This window comes from Mus musculus, chromosome 10 (genome assembly GCF_000001635.26).
Source record: "Mus musculus strain C57BL/6J chromosome 10, GRCm38.p6 C57BL/6J".
Lineage (NCBI taxonomy): Eukaryota > Metazoa > Chordata > Mammalia > Rodentia > Muridae > Mus > Mus musculus.
Window position 1 is genome coordinate 77,457,602 of NC_000076.6, and position 16,853 is coordinate 77,474,454.

Genomic DNA, 16,853 nt, shown 5'->3' on the forward strand with positions numbered 1-16,853 from the left:
GAAGGAGACAAGATTTCTACATCTTGATCTGAAGGCAGGAGAAGACTCAGCATCCTCAGGGAGCTAGGAGGAGGGTCTCAAAGCCTACCCCCACAATGACACACTTCCTCTAACAAAGCCACACACACCTCCTGATAGTGCCACTCTCTGAACAAAGCATATTCAAACCACCACACTCAGTGACTCGGGTTTGGCTCATAGGTTGGCTCTGAGAACATAACCTTGGAAAGTCAAGGAAAGGAACACGGGGGATAGAAGAGATCACTGTGACATGGGACATGCTTTGAAACTGGGAAGTCATTCCTGAATACTATGAGCTCCTAGACCCTGACATTTATGCCCTGTCTATGACATCACCTGTTTGTGTGGCTGCGTGTTCAGTGATGCCATTTCCAGTGGAGCCCTTAGGGCCTGACACTGCCTAGTTTGGAGACAAGACCATGGAGCAGCCTTGCCAAGGTGGCAGTGCCAAGGGAGGCTTGGTGGGCCAGGGGACAAGTAGGCAGACAGTGAGCTGAGCTCGCCAGCATGTGTCTGTGAAAACAGGGTCCTGTTATGGTAAGCTAATACAGGGTTCTGTGGACCTCGCAAGGGCAACAATTTGCTTCAGTCTGGAAAATGCAGGGTTCACCCTTGTGAGCCTGCTGCAGGATGAGAGCCAGCATGAGCCATTATGGTGTGGACATCACTGAAGACCCCTTTGTCCTCTGTCCTCAGAACCCCTTGTTCTATTAGCTCCAACTCTTGAGCTCCCAAGTGCCTCATTTAGCCCCACACGAAGCTCACTGGAGGGGAGGAGCCATGGCAGGCTCTCAGGAGAGGAGTGTGGGCTGAAGATGCGCGTTGATGAGAACCAGAGAGCCCCGTCAGGCCTCTAAGGTACCACCCGTCCCTATCTTGCCAACCTGCCCTCCCCCATCACCTCCTGAGCTCCCTATGCAGGGCATGGCCTGATGTCCCCAAGAGATGGGTTCATATCCCGACTCTGGAAATATTTCGTGAGGAAATAGGTATTCAGGATTCTCGGGGTCAGGATATCCTAAATCCAGCTACAGGTCCTAAGGATCTAAAAGAGAAGGCCAGGCCAGGCAGAGTGGGAATTGCCACTGCTGAGGGAAGCTGACCTTAGGGTCTGAAGAACACATCAATTACTCGTACGCACGACCGACCGTCTGTCCCAGGTGTGTCCATTCTGGCTTGGAGCACTCAGTGTCAACAGATGAGATGGGCTGTACTCTGGAACACCCACAGAGAGAGCATGCTCCTGGGTGTATAAGCAGACCAGGGTCAGGACTCAGAGATGGGGATGGAGCTACAGGCTCTCAGTAACTTTGCCTGACACAGGTGTGTGTGTGTGTGTGTGTCTGTGTGTGTGTGTGTGTGTGTGTGTGTGTGTGTGTGTGTGTAAAAGAGAGAGAGAGAGAGGACACTCACACACATGAACATGTATGTGCACACACATGTATATGCACACATGCACATATACGCATACACACACAGATGAGCTCGCGTGCACGCACATGTACACATGCATGTATACACCTGTGTGTGTTCATATGCAGTCCAGAGGCCTGCATCTGGTGTCTGATTTCCTCCACTGCTCTCCACCTTATTTTTTGAACAGGACCTGTCACTGACCCCACAGCTCACTGATTGACTGGACTTTCAGGCTAGCATGCCTGCAGACCCTCCTGTCTCCACATCCCCAGCGCTGGCATTACAGACATGTATCCCTGTGCCTGGCTTTTTCCAAGGGTGGCTGGGGATGTGAACTCAGGTCCTCATGCTAGAGCAGCAAGCACTTTACTCAGCTGTCTCAGCTCCTCAGGATGCACTTCTTAATGGAAGAGCCATGCTTGTTTCTAGAACAGGACCGTTCCTCCAACAGGGCCCTCATCTTTATGCCCCAGGGAACCATCTTTGAGACAGTGGCCAGGGGAGCTTGGAATATCTACTTGGTGGTCCACCGGTCCTATGGTCCAGAGCTCTCCTACCCAGGAATCTTGTAGCCTCTCTGAATTCTGGGGTTCGCATCAGCAGTGAGTGAACCTCCCACCCAGCTGTGTTTCCGGGGGGCAGCACTCTGAGGGTGGATGCCATCTGCTCTTTGTCTGATCTGACTGTGGGTCACACTCCACCTGTCCAAGAATCTGTGTATCTGGCTTCGGGAGAGCTCAGGGCTTTGGCTCTTCTCTGAACATCCCTGATTACTTGTTGTTCTGAACGTGGGTAAAGAGGATACCAGTGCCTGTGGTTTCTTCTAGGATCCTGCTCTCTTGGTAGGGGAAAGGTGGGTATTCCTGTATTGTAACTGAGGAGTTACTAGGGTGGGTGTTGATGTCCACTCTCCCAACCTGAAGAAGACATCATCCAAGCCATCCCCAAGTGTTAGGTTCTTCCGTCTTCACCAGTGAGCTCAACAATTTGCCTGTCAGGCCTCATCTTAGCATCTCTGCCCAGCTGGGTAGAGGATTTCTCTATGGAAAGAAAGCCTTTGTTAATCTATTACTTGGCTCTGCACAGCAGCAGGCCTGGGTGCTCACTACCCAGCACCACAGCTGGCTCCTCTCAGGACAAAGCCACCCTCATGGACTCATACATCTATCCCTGCAGGTCATGCATGCTCTGGAAGGTTCTACCTACCAGATAAAATGGTCATCCAGTCACATGGGTGCTGGAGTATTTGTATGCTTTGAGCTATAGTGTCAGGCTTCCCTGAGTCCTGAAGCTAAAAATAACCATGTCGAACTATAGTTATTTTTAGGGATCAATACAGGGATGCAGCTTATCCAGCCATAGCTGCATGAGCCCCTCAACCCTGCCCCAGTGCTCTGGAAGCCAGGGAGACAGAATCCAGTGCTGTCCCGCTCACCTCCCTCCAAAGAGGCTGGAGCATGAGGCCAGAGCGTAGCAAAGTGTGGCCTGGCTCCTGGGGAGGAGAGAGGCCCTCGGACCACTGAGTACATGAGCCTGGGCCTGCCCCATGTCTGAGGGACTAAGAACCCCAGAAGCTCCCGTTCATCATTTCCGTTCTAGTCTTTTAGTCAACCAGAAGCAGGACGACACCCTGGTCTGACTGAACACTCTGGAAGTAATGCTTTCTCTCTTCAGTTGGCTGGAATATATAGGTGATGGCTGGCAGGTAAGATGTCTTCCGGGGACTATAAATTAGCATCTGAAGGCTGGAGAGATGGCTCAATGGTTAAGAGCACTGACTGTTCTTCCAAAGGTCCTAAGTTCCAATTCCAGCAACCACATGGTGGCTCACAACCATCCATAATGAGATCTGACGCCCTGTCCTGATGTGTCTGAAGACAGCAACAGTGTACTCACATATAACAATAAATACATCTTTGGGCCAGAGGGAGCGGGGCCAGAGAGAACTGAGGTCCTGAGTTCAATTCCTAGCAACTACGTGATGGCTCACAACTATCTGTACAGCTACAGTGTACTCATATACATAAAATAAATAAATAAATATTTAAAAAACAAACAAAAAATTAGCATCCAAGTATTGAGGTCGACAATAAACTAGGAGCACAAAGCACAGAGCCCCTGTGTGGGAGCATCTTGCTTAGAGAAATGAGCATTCCATCCACTTAAGCCACTTTTATTCTTTTTTCTTTCCCTCAGATTTCCTCCAAAAACGCTCTTCGGGCTTCCACAGGTTGACTAGAAAGGTGCGGAGCATCTGGCCTCAGGCATGGAGACAGGAGGCGTTCCATAAGCTTGCCACTTGATATGCCGCCTCAGAGAGGCAGCCAAGTGTGGTTAGGCTATGGCCATTCGCCCGAGTGCTAGGAATCGCTGTTCTAGGATTCTTTGATTTTGTCTCAGCTGTCATCTCTCTCATGGCATGACTCTCTTCATCCCAGCCCTTCTGTGTGACTTCTTGGGAGATCCTCACTGTCCATGAGGGCACCATGTTGCTACCACAACTCTTGCAGTTTTATCAGTGGTACCCCTAATGGTTTATCTACTCTGCCATCTCACTGTCTCCTTGGTAACCAGAGATGCTGAGCCACTTCCAGTGGCTATTGCTCATTTGAGTCTTCCCAAGTTTTGAGTCCTGTCTCTTCTACTTCTTGTTGCTATTGTTGTTTTGGTGGTGGCTGTCCCCTACGATGGGCCTGCAGACAGCAGCTCAGGGAAAGGGCAGTGCCACTCACCTGGGTGACACTGGCCAGAACCTGGTTCAGACAGCTTGCTTATGTGTCCATCCACCACCCAATCTGTGAAAGGGACAATGTGGGCTCAGATGGGCTGGGTGACACCTGCACCCTCCATGGGCATACAGTGGGGGACAGTCCCAACATTAGGCAGAGAAAAAAACATAAGAACACCCTAATATGGATAACACACGCACACACACACTACACATAAGCAACATAATACCGTTATTTTCCATATCATTTCAAAATATGGAAGTGATCAACTTTACAAAAGAGCTGTGTCAAACAGACACACCTGTATGTTTGTGAGAGGCCACTCAGGGCCCCTGAAGGGCATACATGGTCTGTCAAGAGAGGACATAGGGAGCACAAAATAACCTCCCAGCAGGGCCATTAGAGAAGAGGTGGATGGATAGACTAGACCCTATCAGGAAGGTATATAGGGAGTTGGGACATTGGTGAGTTTTGCTGACTTTAGCCAATCTGTATTTACTCACAATTCTGAAAAGAACTCACTAAATCTATGATGGAGACAAGCCACACGTTGATGAACAGGTCAGAGGCAACCTAGCCTCCTTGACCACACAGGCGCCCTCACGATGAGATTTCTTCCCTGCCATCAGTTCCAGTTTGGGATCTGCTCACTGCCCACATGGCCTCCACACAGAAGCCCCGGACTTGTATCTAACCACCTGCAGGGCTTCACACCCAGCCCAGAGAGCCTCATCATCACCCCGGGACCATGTCCCTTCGGCCCTGACTGTCCCTCCTCACTGCCCCTCCACCACCTTCTTGGTCTCTTTTCTGCTTGCTACAACAAAATACCCTGAGGAAAGCAGCTTCGGAAGAAAAGGTTACTTCGGGCTCACAATTCCAGGTTATAATCCACCATAGTGGGGAAGTCAAGGAAGCCATGTTGAAAGCATGCCTGAGCTCGGCACACTTTCTCCATTTGTACAGTCCAGTAAGCCCATCCAGGAAATGGTGCCATCCACAATTAAGATGGGTATTCCAATGTCAGTTAATGTAATCAAGGTAACCCCCACTACCCCCACTAAGGAATGCATAGAGACCCATCGCCCAAGGGATTCTGGGTTCTTGTAAGTCGATGATAAAAGCTAGCGATCATAATCCACCTGACTTGTCAACCTGACACCCAAACACATCCCTCTGGAGCTATAACTTTCTACTCCTTGTTCTCACAAGCTCACGACCATGTGTGTCATCATGCATTCAGTCCAACTTCACAAGTCTCTATTGTTCATAGTCTCGAACAATTCCAACACTTTATAAATCCAAAGTCTCCTGTGAGTTGCTATAAAACAAAACCAAGTCATGTACTCCCAATATATAGCGCAGAGTAAACGATCCTATTCCCAACGGGAAGAACAAAGACAGAGTGGGAACAGCTAGACCCTTTAATCCCACTACTGGAGAGAAGAGACAGTAGACCTCTGTGTTCTAGGCTAGCCTCTTCTACATAGCAACTTCAAGGCTAGCTAGGACTACATAGTAAGAGACCCTAGGGGAATGAGGGAGGAAGAGAAGGAGAGAGGGAGGAAGGGAGAAAGGGAGAGAGGCAGGGAAGAAGAGAGGAAGGGAGGGAGGGAAGAAGAGAAGAAGGGAGGGAAGGAGGGAATAAATAGACCAAAACAAGATCTGACTACAGTACGGCAAACATTAAACACTACAGCTCCCTGTCTGGTGTCTGGGTGCTGTAATTGTCTGGGCTCCTGCGCTATAAAAGACTTAGACAACTTCAGCCCTCATCCCTCCAGCTCCGCTGCCCTCAGCAGACACTGATTCTCCTGGACCAGCTCTATCCTGTTCCTATAGTTCTGCTCAGTGCTTGTCTCGTGATCCTGGCATTTCCAATACCCTAGGACCTCCCCTGCAACCTAGGCCTTACCTTTACAGCTTCAGACCACAGCCTGTCTGGGCCTCTCTGCAAGGACTCCAACCCTGCCACACACTGGCCTCAGTGGGTTTCCACAACCACCTCAACAGTCCAGCTTCCATGCCTCTAAGACCATTACCTCATGGACTACGTGCACCCCCACCCCCCACCCCACCTCACCCCTGCCACAAGCTCTACCAACTTGTGTATGCTGACTGTAGGGAAACACTTTTCTTGGCCATTGCTCTTGAGCATCAGGGAACCTTTCAGCTTGGGGTCTTTTTTTCTTTGTTTGTTTTGTTTTTCCTGTTGGAGCTAAACAGGAGGGAGCCTCTGGAGGGTAAGGTTTCCTATGGTGCTAGATCAGCACAGGAGCTGTCTCTTTAATGGTGCCTGTCTCTAACAGTCACAGCTGCTTGCTCAGCACCGGCTTGAACATTCTGCTATCCTGAAATTTCCACTGCTCCACAAATCAGTCCACTGTCTTTAAATTCACCTTCGCTCAGTTTCTCAAGACACAGGAAGAATGATCTGTGTTCCTTGTAACACTGCTATTGTGGTGGTTGGAAGAGGTTTGGTCCCATAGACTCAAGGGTTTGAATGCCTGGCCAGAGGGAGCAGCACTTTTAGGAGGTGTGGCCTTTTAGAGTGGGTGTGGCCTTTTGGAGTGGGTGTGGCCTCGTTGGAGGAAGTGTGTCCCTGTGGCTGTAGCATACAGTATGTGTCAGCTATCCACAGTGCTGTTGTCTATAGCAGCTAGAGTCCAAGGATATGAACTGCTCTGTAGCAGACAAGATTAAAACAACGGAAACTGTGATTAATGGGAACACACTCATGCCAGCCACACCTTGGTGTTCCATAACCCAGGGAAGGGCACTGGTGCCAGGGTTGAGAGCACTTGGCCATGCACCTGGGAGGAAGGGGCCCCCAAACACTGTGCTGTCCACAGGTTCTTGCAGAAGCCTGGCCCGGCACGTCCCAGGGATATACCCTTGAGCCAAGTGCCCCGGCATCCTGCCAGGGCAACACAGACTCTGGCTGGCTCCCAACAGCTCCTGAGCCCTCCGAGGCCCCATCCACCCCAGCTGCCATCGATTCTGGACAGTGTTTACGGTGTAGTGAGATGGATTCACCCTCTGGGGCGGCCTGCAGGGATTTAATGAGCAGACAGCAGACTCAAGAAGGATGTGGGGAGTGCTAGGGACTAGAGGAACACAAGCCTTTCCCCTGGGTGACAGGGCTGGTTCAACGGCTACAATGGGGATCTCCAGCCTCAGCCATCTGTGCCCCCTCAGCACACACGCTTGATGTCCTAACAAGCTTGGGGCCAAAGACTAGTTTTGATACAGAGCAGTAGCTGGCCTGGCCCTCTGCTCGGTATCTGCTGATACTGACTGCTTAAAGTCTGGGCATCTGGTGGTAGAGACATCCTGTAGGCCACCCACCCTCTCTGACCCTCACTCTCAGAAGATGGGTTAATACACTGCCCAGTGAGGTCTATTTAGACCCTTGAAGGGGCCTGGGACAACACTGCTGGAATCCAGAAGACCCAGAATCCTAGTCCTAGGCTAGCCAAGAGCCAGCTTTTTTCCTGGCAAGTGGGCTGTTCATGTGACTATCGGATGGGATGCTCTTAGAGCCTGTCAGTTCCCATGCCCTGGCTCCTGCTGTTACACTTATTCCCATCTACACAGGGGGCCACATGGGGCTGCTCCATCCAGGTGAGGCTCAGATAAGTCACCAATTTGCTACCTGGGTCTCTATCAGCTGGCAGGGCCTAGACTTCCACAGGAGCCGCTCCCCACAGTGACACTGCTCCTGACCTGTCTTTCACCATCACCTCTTTACCTGAAACAGGCAGGGCCACCGCCCATCCAGGAAATGAAGTGGCCATCATAAGAGTGGACCTGGTGGTGGGGCCCCATCAGGTTTTCACGTTGACATTGGTTCTCACGATGCTCCAGCAGTAGTCCAATCAGATTGTCAGAGACAGTGGAATGGAGCCACCTCTATCCTGGCTACTCGTAGACAGTCCCACCGTGTCCAGAGGAAGTTCTGGGAGCCATGAGGTGTCACCAAAAACCCTGCGTCGGAAAACCTGTGTGACACTAGGTTTCAGTTCACATGCTGAAGCTGAGCTGCAGCAGAAACGGTCAGTCAGTTCAGATCCGTCTGTGGGCTGATGCCTCTTTCAATGTTATCATGTCGATAGAACTGTTTCTTTAGCCTGGGAAGCCTGGCTTCTTCCACTCAGAAAGCCTACTGTCCCAGCTCAAGAGGCTGAGGGAAGGGGATCCTGAGTACAAGGCCAGCCTGGGCTACATATCAAGACAAAAGAACAGAGGCTATGTAAGGAGACCTTGCATGTAGGCAGGGAGCACCTCCCACTCCTGGGAGGACGGCTCAGCTGTGCAGGGCACAGCTGACTTTGAAGCCTAGCAGTGAGATCATTCTGTTCCGTGCCAGTCCACACATGTCCCCAGCCAACCCTCTTGGCATTCAGGTGGGAGGTGATGTCTCCTTTAGCAAACAGTCATCGGTGATGCGACCACAAGCCTTTCTGGTCCTAACGGATGGGTGTGGGACTGGCTGTTGACTGATGTGAGCTACCAGCTCTGGGTTGGTTTCTATACTGTCTTGAGAGCTTGCTTCTTAAGTTGTTTTGCTTTCTCTCTCTCTCTTTCTCTGTCTCTCCAGAATTAACAATCGGGGTAAGAAATCTGGGCAAGACACGGGCCAAGTGTTCCTATGTGTAAACATGAAGTCGATTCCCACTAAGTCTCCACCAGGATTACTATGAGGGAACCACAGAATAAACTGGGTGGAGTAATGCTGGGCCTTGCAGGCCTGGGGGACAGCAGGGGAAAGGGCTGTGACTGCCTAGGAACATACTGACATCCCACAGCATGGAGACACCCCCACCCAGAGACGACGCCCTGCTGCAGGGCAGAGATTCTGTTTTCATAGGTATAAGCGCTCATCTGTCCACATCCAGAGTCTGGCTGGGCTTGCCTCTCTCTGCAGATTCAGGCTGGATGTGGGTCCCTGGGAACCTGCATGGAACATGGGAGGTAGTCAACCAACCTCAGCTGTACAGCCTAGAGCACTGAACCCCCCAGGTTACTGCATAAATGACGGCCATGCACCCTGAGATGTTCTCTGGAGTAGATGGAGAAACGTCTGTGCCTGGCTCAGGCAAGACCTGTGTGCAATCCCTCTGTGGGACATGTGGTTGACAGGACTTGAGTTTGCTGTTCACAGAGTAAATGGAGGATACCTGGAAGGATGCAGCATCAAGGAAGACCTTGCTGGAACAATCCCTGGGCATCTAAGCCACCCCAACTTGCTCTTTCTGAATGATCCCACCTTGTAAGCTTGTGAGCATTGAACATCAGTGCTCCTGGCTGTGGCTGGAGCCTCACGGGTTAGTAGCATCCTCCTGCCTGGGGCTGGACTCTGCCTGTCCATCCTGTTCTGCCCAGTGGTACCTGAGTCAGTAACTCTGAGCCTAGTGCCATATCTAGTGCCTTGTCTAGCTCCCAGGAGCTAGGGTGAAGTGCTTCCAGGGACAGGATGCCCGCCTATGTGTGGCTCCGGGCAGGGTGCTCCTGAGCTCTGCTGAATCTCAGGACAGCCTCCAACACACCACACCTGCTTGCCAGGAGAGCCTCACCAGAGTGTCTTTTCCACTCTGTGGTGTTTGCTGCCAACTGCCACTCACGAGCACTCGAAGCTCACACTATGGAACCCACCCTGTGGAACAGGAGCTCAGTGACATCTGGGAGAGCACATCCTCTGAATACCTATGACCCTATGGCCCCCCCAGGCCAGCCTGGGCTCCTGGACCTTACTGGAAGAAGAAGTTATATATATTCAGGGATGCACGAGGCACCGGGGCCCGCTCACAGCCTCCTCCAAGGTGTGTTAAAAATGGAACTGCAGCAGCACCTCACCCTCTGAGCACCAACAAAAGCTGACAATGCAGACTAAAAATAACAGGTGTTTTTCCTGGAGGCGACAGAGTCAGGCTTGCACTGGCACCCCTCACCCCTCCTGTACTGCAAGGGGCTAGGGCTGCAGAGCCAACTGGTCCTGGATCTCAGATCTCATGGGCTCGTAGAGACTGTGCGAAACCCTTTCTAGTGGCCAGAAGCTGCAGGTACGACATATCTGCAATCCTACTGTATGTCAGCGCTGCTGCAATGGGCTAGGTGAGGGCAGCAAGGGGCCCCTTGTAGGGGTTCTCTTCTGCCTCAATCCAGGACCTCTGTGTGATCTTCTCCATGTGTTCCTGGCTATCCTGGTCCTCTGAGCCCAGTGAAGAGGAGGAGGTGGCAGAAGGAGACACCATTCCTAAGTATCCTTCCAAGTATGCTGAACCTCAGAGAGGCTCCCAGCCCTGTGGTCATACTAAGGTCTCCACATAGTCATGGCTTCTTGAGGCCTCTGGAGTGTGTGACTTGGCAAAAGACCAGGAGGGCCGGGCAGTGGTGGCACACGCCTTTAATCCCAGTAGTCGGGAGGCAGAGGCAGGCGGATTTCTGAGTTCGAGGCCAGGCTGGACTACAGAGTGAGTTCCAGGACAGCCAGGGCTACACAGACAAACCCTGTCTCAAAAAAATCAAAAACCAAAACAAAACAAACAAATGAACAAGGGCCAGGAGGACCAGGGCAGTGGTTGTAGTTGTGGTTGTGGTTGTGAGGCCAGCTGAGGTCTAGACCAGCATGGCTCCCATCTTTCACTGTGCAGCTGGAGAGCACCATGAATAGGCAGGCTCTCTTTCCACAGAAACCTCCCCCAGGATACTTACTTAGCCTCAAAAGTGGGGGGGGGGGGGGGCGTGCAAGCACATGACAGAGTTTGGACCCTTCACTACAGACTCTCCATGGGGACACCCTTCCACAGAGCAAACAGGACTGGAACCTCAATTTCTGCTTCCCATCATCCCTTGCCTGCCAAGGGTTGCAAGCCTCAGCCGATATATAGATCAGGGACCAGAAACAGCTTTTTGGGTCAGCGGGTCATGGGCAAAGTGGAGGAGGGGGAAAAAAATCTAACTCACAAGCACTGTGCATGGTGGGTTCCTCAAGTCTCTCCAGTCACCTTGGAGTTCACAAGACAATCAACTTTTCTGAAGGAAATCCTGAGAACCCTTCTGTGTGTCTGAGCTATTATTACCCTTCTCTGACGTCTACCAACATACTCCCAGGAAGCTGGGCCAGGGAGGAGGCCAAGGGTCTAGGGAAAGACCCCACCCCCATCAGGGCCTGGCTTGAAAGAACAATAGAGACAGGTTTCCTGTGACTGCCTGTTTCTGGGGCAGGACCCGTGGTTCCAATGCATGGCCCAGGCCTCTACTGGGACTTATCGCCCTAATGGTATTCTTCAAGACATTGGTAAATGCTCAGGCTGAAGCAATAACTAAGGGTTAACCATTCCTGGGGTCATAACAGACCCCTGTTTGTCCTCTTCTCTGGGCCTTGGAGAGCAACCTGGCTTCCAGGCCCTACCCTATGTGAGCATAGCAAGGCCCGAGGCCTCTGTGTGCAGACAGCAGTCAGTGTGTAGGATGCTGTTCCTGAGGCCTCTGCATGCAGAGCTGGATGCCCAGCCAGTTCCCTCACGCAGCCAGGTCCCAAGTCTGACCCTGACAACATTTTGTTCTTCTCTTCTGTGAGATGGGCTGCTCACACTGGGTGTACTCCAGAAAATGCATCGTGATTTAGCTTCTAGAACTATGCTTGCCCCACCCTTGCTCCCCCAGGCCTGGTTCTGCTGTGCCAACCGGAGTCCCAGAGAGCCATGTCACTGAGCAGGAAACAGGGCTTCTCCAGCCCCACACCCAGGCGAGAATCTGGAAAATGCTCTCACAGGGCAGATCACTGCAACGCTTCAGTGGGCTTTGGCTAGCTGCGGAACCTTAGGCTTCCTGGAACCAAATAAACATGTGGCCCAGGATATCAAGTTTATAAGGAGACAGGCAAGCCAGGTATGATGGTGCACACCTGTAATCCCAGCACTTGGGAGGCTGAGGCAGGAGGGTGAGCTGGAACATCTATAGTGAAAACCTTGTCTCAAAGAACGAGCCCACTTTATACACACTCAGAGGTAAATCACACACCCACCCACTTACCAGACACCCCCACAGTGTCTCTCATGCATGCATCCAAGGGCAGGCCCCCATCTCAGCACCATAGCACATTTATAGAAACACAGAAATGTCATTTTTTTCATATAAGCCCACACAGCCTTCTTGTTGCTGATGCTCTCATGTATGACAACAGTCCACAAACATCTTTTCTCCCACTGTACTCTCCTCATGCCTCGCAGTCCAAGGCCACCAGAGAGCTGGGACTGGTGACAAACAGGCAGGGTGGGCAGGAGGCAGGGTTATTATATACAAATGAATAAGGAGGTAGGTTTAACTGGTCTCAGGAGCAGGCTCTACGGGAGAGCATTCTTTAAACTATACATATCTGGGGGGAGAAGGCGACGGGGGACATTTTCTGCACACAGACCAGAGGAAAGCTTCACCATGCCTCTGAGCGGCGTTCACTCCCTGAAGGCTTTGCTGCTCCCGTGGGTGTGAGGCATAGGGGTGTGGGGTGTGGTCCCCATAGGCTCATATTTGTGAATGTTTGGCTCCCAGTTGGTGGCCTGTTTGGGAAGGATTAGGTATAGCCTTGCTGGAGGAAGTGTGTCACTGGAGGTGGACCACAAGATTGCAAAAGCCCACACAAGGCTCAGTGTCTGTCTCTGTCTCTGTCTCTGTATGTGTCTAGCTCTCTCTGTGTCTCTCTGCTTCTCTGTCTCTGTCTGTTCATCTGTCTCTGCCTCTCTCTGCCTTTTGTTTGCAGATCAGATGCAAGCTCTCAGCTACTGTTCCAACGCCATGCCTGCCAACAGCCATGCTCCCTGCCATGACGCTCCTGAGCTCACACCCTCTGAAACTGTAAGCTAGTCCCCAGCTAAATGCTATTACATGTTGCCTTGGTCATGGTGTCTCTTCTCAGCAATGGAGTAGCAACCAATCCCTGACATGGCCTCGATCCTGTCAAAACCATACACTCATCTGGGACTCCATCCCCTCCCTCCAGCCTGGCACCAACTAGAACCATGGCACTTTATTTACCATGTACTGCCCCAATCAGATATCCATCCAAACAGTGAGTGAACTGTTCCACGACTTCTAAGGTCCATGTGTTCAGCTCAGGTGTCTTGTCAAGCTGAGAACCCAATGGGTTGGCAGGCTGCATGCAGGATGGCTCCCTCCCAAGGCTGGCAGGAGGCCTCACCCTACCACCTGTCCCCAGTGCTACCCTAGACTGCAGCCTGGAGTTTCACAACCTTGCCTTGAAAGTGGCAGTTGCTTGTGCCTGTCACACACATTTGGCAAATGAGGGCCACTTAAGTGTTAACATGGGGACAGGTGCCAACGGCGTGAAGAGCCATCCTGGAGGACAGCTGCATCCAGCTTGGCCACCTCTGGGGTCCTAAGGTCTTGTTCCAGTGAACCAAAGAATGAAGTCTCAGCCTCCTTTCTCAGCCATTCAGAGATCATGATCCCTCAGGAATGAGGCTGAGGAGGCACCTGTGTCCTCTTCACGGGTCACTCTTTTGTCCCTTAGGAAGGAGGGATGGAGAAAAATACCTGTATCCTCGCGACAAAGCTTCTCACCAAGGAAGAACTTGTGTCAGGAGCCTTGGTGGCCTCCAGCAGGGGTGGGGTGCACAACGCCCTACAGGGTCAGAGAGGAGTGAGGTGACCAGCTGCATGCCAGCTATGCCCATGTGACCCCATGGCTTTGAGCAGGTAGAAAGAGTGACCTTTTAGTGCCTCAGTTTCCCCATTTTCTCAAAGCAGGCAACATGGGCACCTGGCAGAGGTACTTGGGGAAGAGGAAGACTATGAGTTCAGCCTGGCCACCTGCAAGAGTGCTGGGCTGAGCCTGTGGTGACTTCTCAGCCCTGGTCTTGTTGGTGTGAACTGCACAGCCCACTGTGGACTTCCTGCCTTTCAGCACTGGCTCGGGACATGGAGGCGCGCTACCATCGCAAGCCAAGAATGACGTGCACATTTTTCTAGGTGTGTATAGTGGAAACAAAACCAAAATATTAGCACAAGGCTAAGTTTGTTTTACAGCAGCAGTGATCTATAGCGGTACTTGTTTGAATTTGTCTAAACAGCTTTCCCGATGCTCACAGACACTGCCAGCTTCCTGCCCACTGTCCCCTGGGGCTCCAAGGATAATCTCTTCAGCTGACACCCAGAAGACAGACACCCTTCAACAAAAGATCACCCTAACAATGTCCAGGATCCCCAAGCCCTGCTACCTCCTTGCATGGCTGGGTATGAAAAAAATCCAGGCTGGGTCTGTCCCACTTAGGGTTGCAATAGAGCCCAAGGGTACCCTGGCCTCTGAATGCTTGATAGTTACGGTCCCCTCTACTGGGTAGAGGAAGAGGCAGGGGCTCGATAGCATATCCCCATTCTTTCTGAACACTGACAACAGTGACTTTTATCCACAGGTCCCATGGCACCAACTCAGCCCCTCAGACACTTGAGTTCTGGGTTGCAAACTTCTTCTTAAACCCACGAGAAACCACCCAGCCAGGAGAAGCTGCTCTAGGGATGGCTACAGAGATGCTCTACAGCACCGTCACCCTCCCAGGAACTCAGCCTAGAAAGAGATGAGAAGCAGGCAGCCATCTGTGTGTGGGAGCTGAGCTCACGGGCTAGTGACTGACAGGTGTTGACAGAGACCCAGAGCCACAAACAACTTTAAGCCTGTTTCCCAAGCTCTCGTCATCACTGGTCCCGCCTTGAGAGAAGCACTCATCACCACAGTAGAGACAGCAAAGTGTCACATGGCTCAGAGAGAGCAAAGAACTCCTGGAGGAGGGTGGGAGAGCCAGTGGAGACTTTGGGAGAGACTTGGCCGGCGAGTGTGCAGTGCTCACTGGACAGCTAAGACTAGCATGTTATACTCGGTGAACGAATGTTATACTACACTGTCCTCCACTATGAGGACAGCTCAAACCCCTGTTACACTCACACTCGGTGGGACTCTCATAAGGCTCCCCACGCCATGTGCTCTGCTGACAGCTGCTGACAGTGACTGTCCTAGCATCTATTGCTGGCCTAAGGTTTGTTCCTCAGTGTCTTTCCCTGATATTTGAGGCTCAACAATTAAGCCAGGCCGTATGACCAGTGAACCCCAGAGATCAGCTTGCCTCTGCTTCCCCAGTGTAGAGATTACAAATGTATACCCAATTCTTAATTTTTTAACATACATTAATTAATTAACTAATTAATTAATTTTATGTGAGTCCACTGTTGCTGTTTTCAGACACACCAGAAGAAGGCATCCGATCTCATTACAGATGGTTGTGAGCCACCATGTGGTTGCTGGGATTTGAACTCAGGACCTCTGGAACCGCTGAGCCATCTCACCAGCCACAATTTTTTTAAATGTATTTTTGCCTCATATATTACATCCTGATCACAGTTTCCCCTCCCTCCTCTCCGCCCAGTCCCTGCCCCCACCTCCCCTTACCTTCATCCACTCCTCCTTCGTTTCCCTTCAGTAAAGGGCAGGCATATCAAGTTGCAGTAAGATTAGGCACCTCCCCTCACATTAAGGCTAGACAAGGCAACCCAGTAGGAGGAAAAGGGTCCCCAAACCAGGCAAAAATCAGAGACAGCTCCTGTTCCCACTGTTAGGAGTCCCACAAGAAGACTGGTCATAACATATATGCAGAGGGCCCAGGTCAGGCCCATGCAGGCTCTCTGGTTGTCTGTCCAGTGTCTGTGAGCCCCTGTGAGCACAGGTTAGTTGATTCTGTCGGTTTTCTTGTGGTATCCTTGACCCCTCTGGCTCTTACAATCCTTCCTCCCCTGCACACCTGGTTCTTTAAGTGGGTTCTGGGGATCAAACTCAGGTCCTTGTGCATGTGTGACAAGCGCTTCCGTGACTGAGCGCTGTCCAGCCCAGAGTCCCTGTTTTCTTGAATGTGGTGACCGCAGACACCACAGCAGTAAGTTAGCATAGCTAGTGTCTTAGGGTTTCTACTGCTGCGATAAAACTCAATGACCAAAGGCAACATGGGGAGGAAAGGGTTTACTTTAGCTCCAGTTCCACATCATAGTCCATCACCGAGGGAAGTCAGGGCAGGAACCTGAAGGCAGGAGCTGAGACAGAGGCCGTGGATGAGAATTGCCTACTGGCTTGCTCCTCGTGGCTTTCTCAGCCTGCTTTCTTATAGAACCCAGGACCACCAGCCTCAGGGTGGCACTGTAACTTGAATTTTTTTTCAAAACTTTTTTTTTTGTTTTGTTTTTGTTTTTTTGAGACAGGATTTCTCTGTATAGCCCTGGCTATCCTGGAACTCACTCTATAGACCAGGCTGGCCTAGGAACTCAGAAATTCACCTGCCTCTGCCTCCCAAGTGCTGGGATTAAAGGCATGCACCACCACGTCCGGCCTCAAAACCTATTTTTAATGATGGTTCTTAAACACTTTAACTTTCCTTTTAGCCAGCCATCTACAAGAGGTAGTGGAAAAGAAAGGATATGGGGGAAGTGGACCTGTTTAGAAATGATTTCTTGAAGCAACTCCTGTCTGTGTTGAATGGAAATCTGCAGTTCAGTTCATAGATCAGCAGCGGCAACTCGATCCACTTGTAAACACTTCACAGATACACCAGCTGTCCAGTTAGGTAGAGTCAGGATAGCAAACAGGAGTCAGCAGCAGTTGCACTACCTAGCAGAGACAGCCAGGCC

At 51.3% G+C, this 16,853-nt stretch overlaps 2 long non-coding RNA genes across 3 annotated transcripts; both read left to right on the forward strand.

Moving 5' to 3' along the window:
* Positions 1–407: 407 nt before the first annotated feature.
* Gm35920 lies at positions 408–12,955 on the forward strand. Of its 2 annotated transcripts, none has more exons than XR_871849.2 (3): positions 408–558; positions 718–879; positions 12,928–12,955. It is a non-coding gene; the product is annotated as a predicted gene, 35920 (long non-coding RNA). The 2 variants fall into 2 exon arrangements; XR_380589.2 differs by lacking the exon at positions 12,928–12,955 and adding an exon at positions 3,634–5,325.
* Positions 12,956–12,993: 38 nt separating this feature from the next.
* On the forward strand, positions 12,994–14,863 carry Gm35983. Its single transcript, XR_380590.1, has 4 exons — positions 12,994–13,022; positions 13,935–14,156; positions 14,258–14,420; positions 14,600–14,863. It is a non-coding gene; the product is annotated as a predicted gene, 35983 (long non-coding RNA).
* Positions 14,864–16,853: the final 1,990 nt, after the last annotated feature.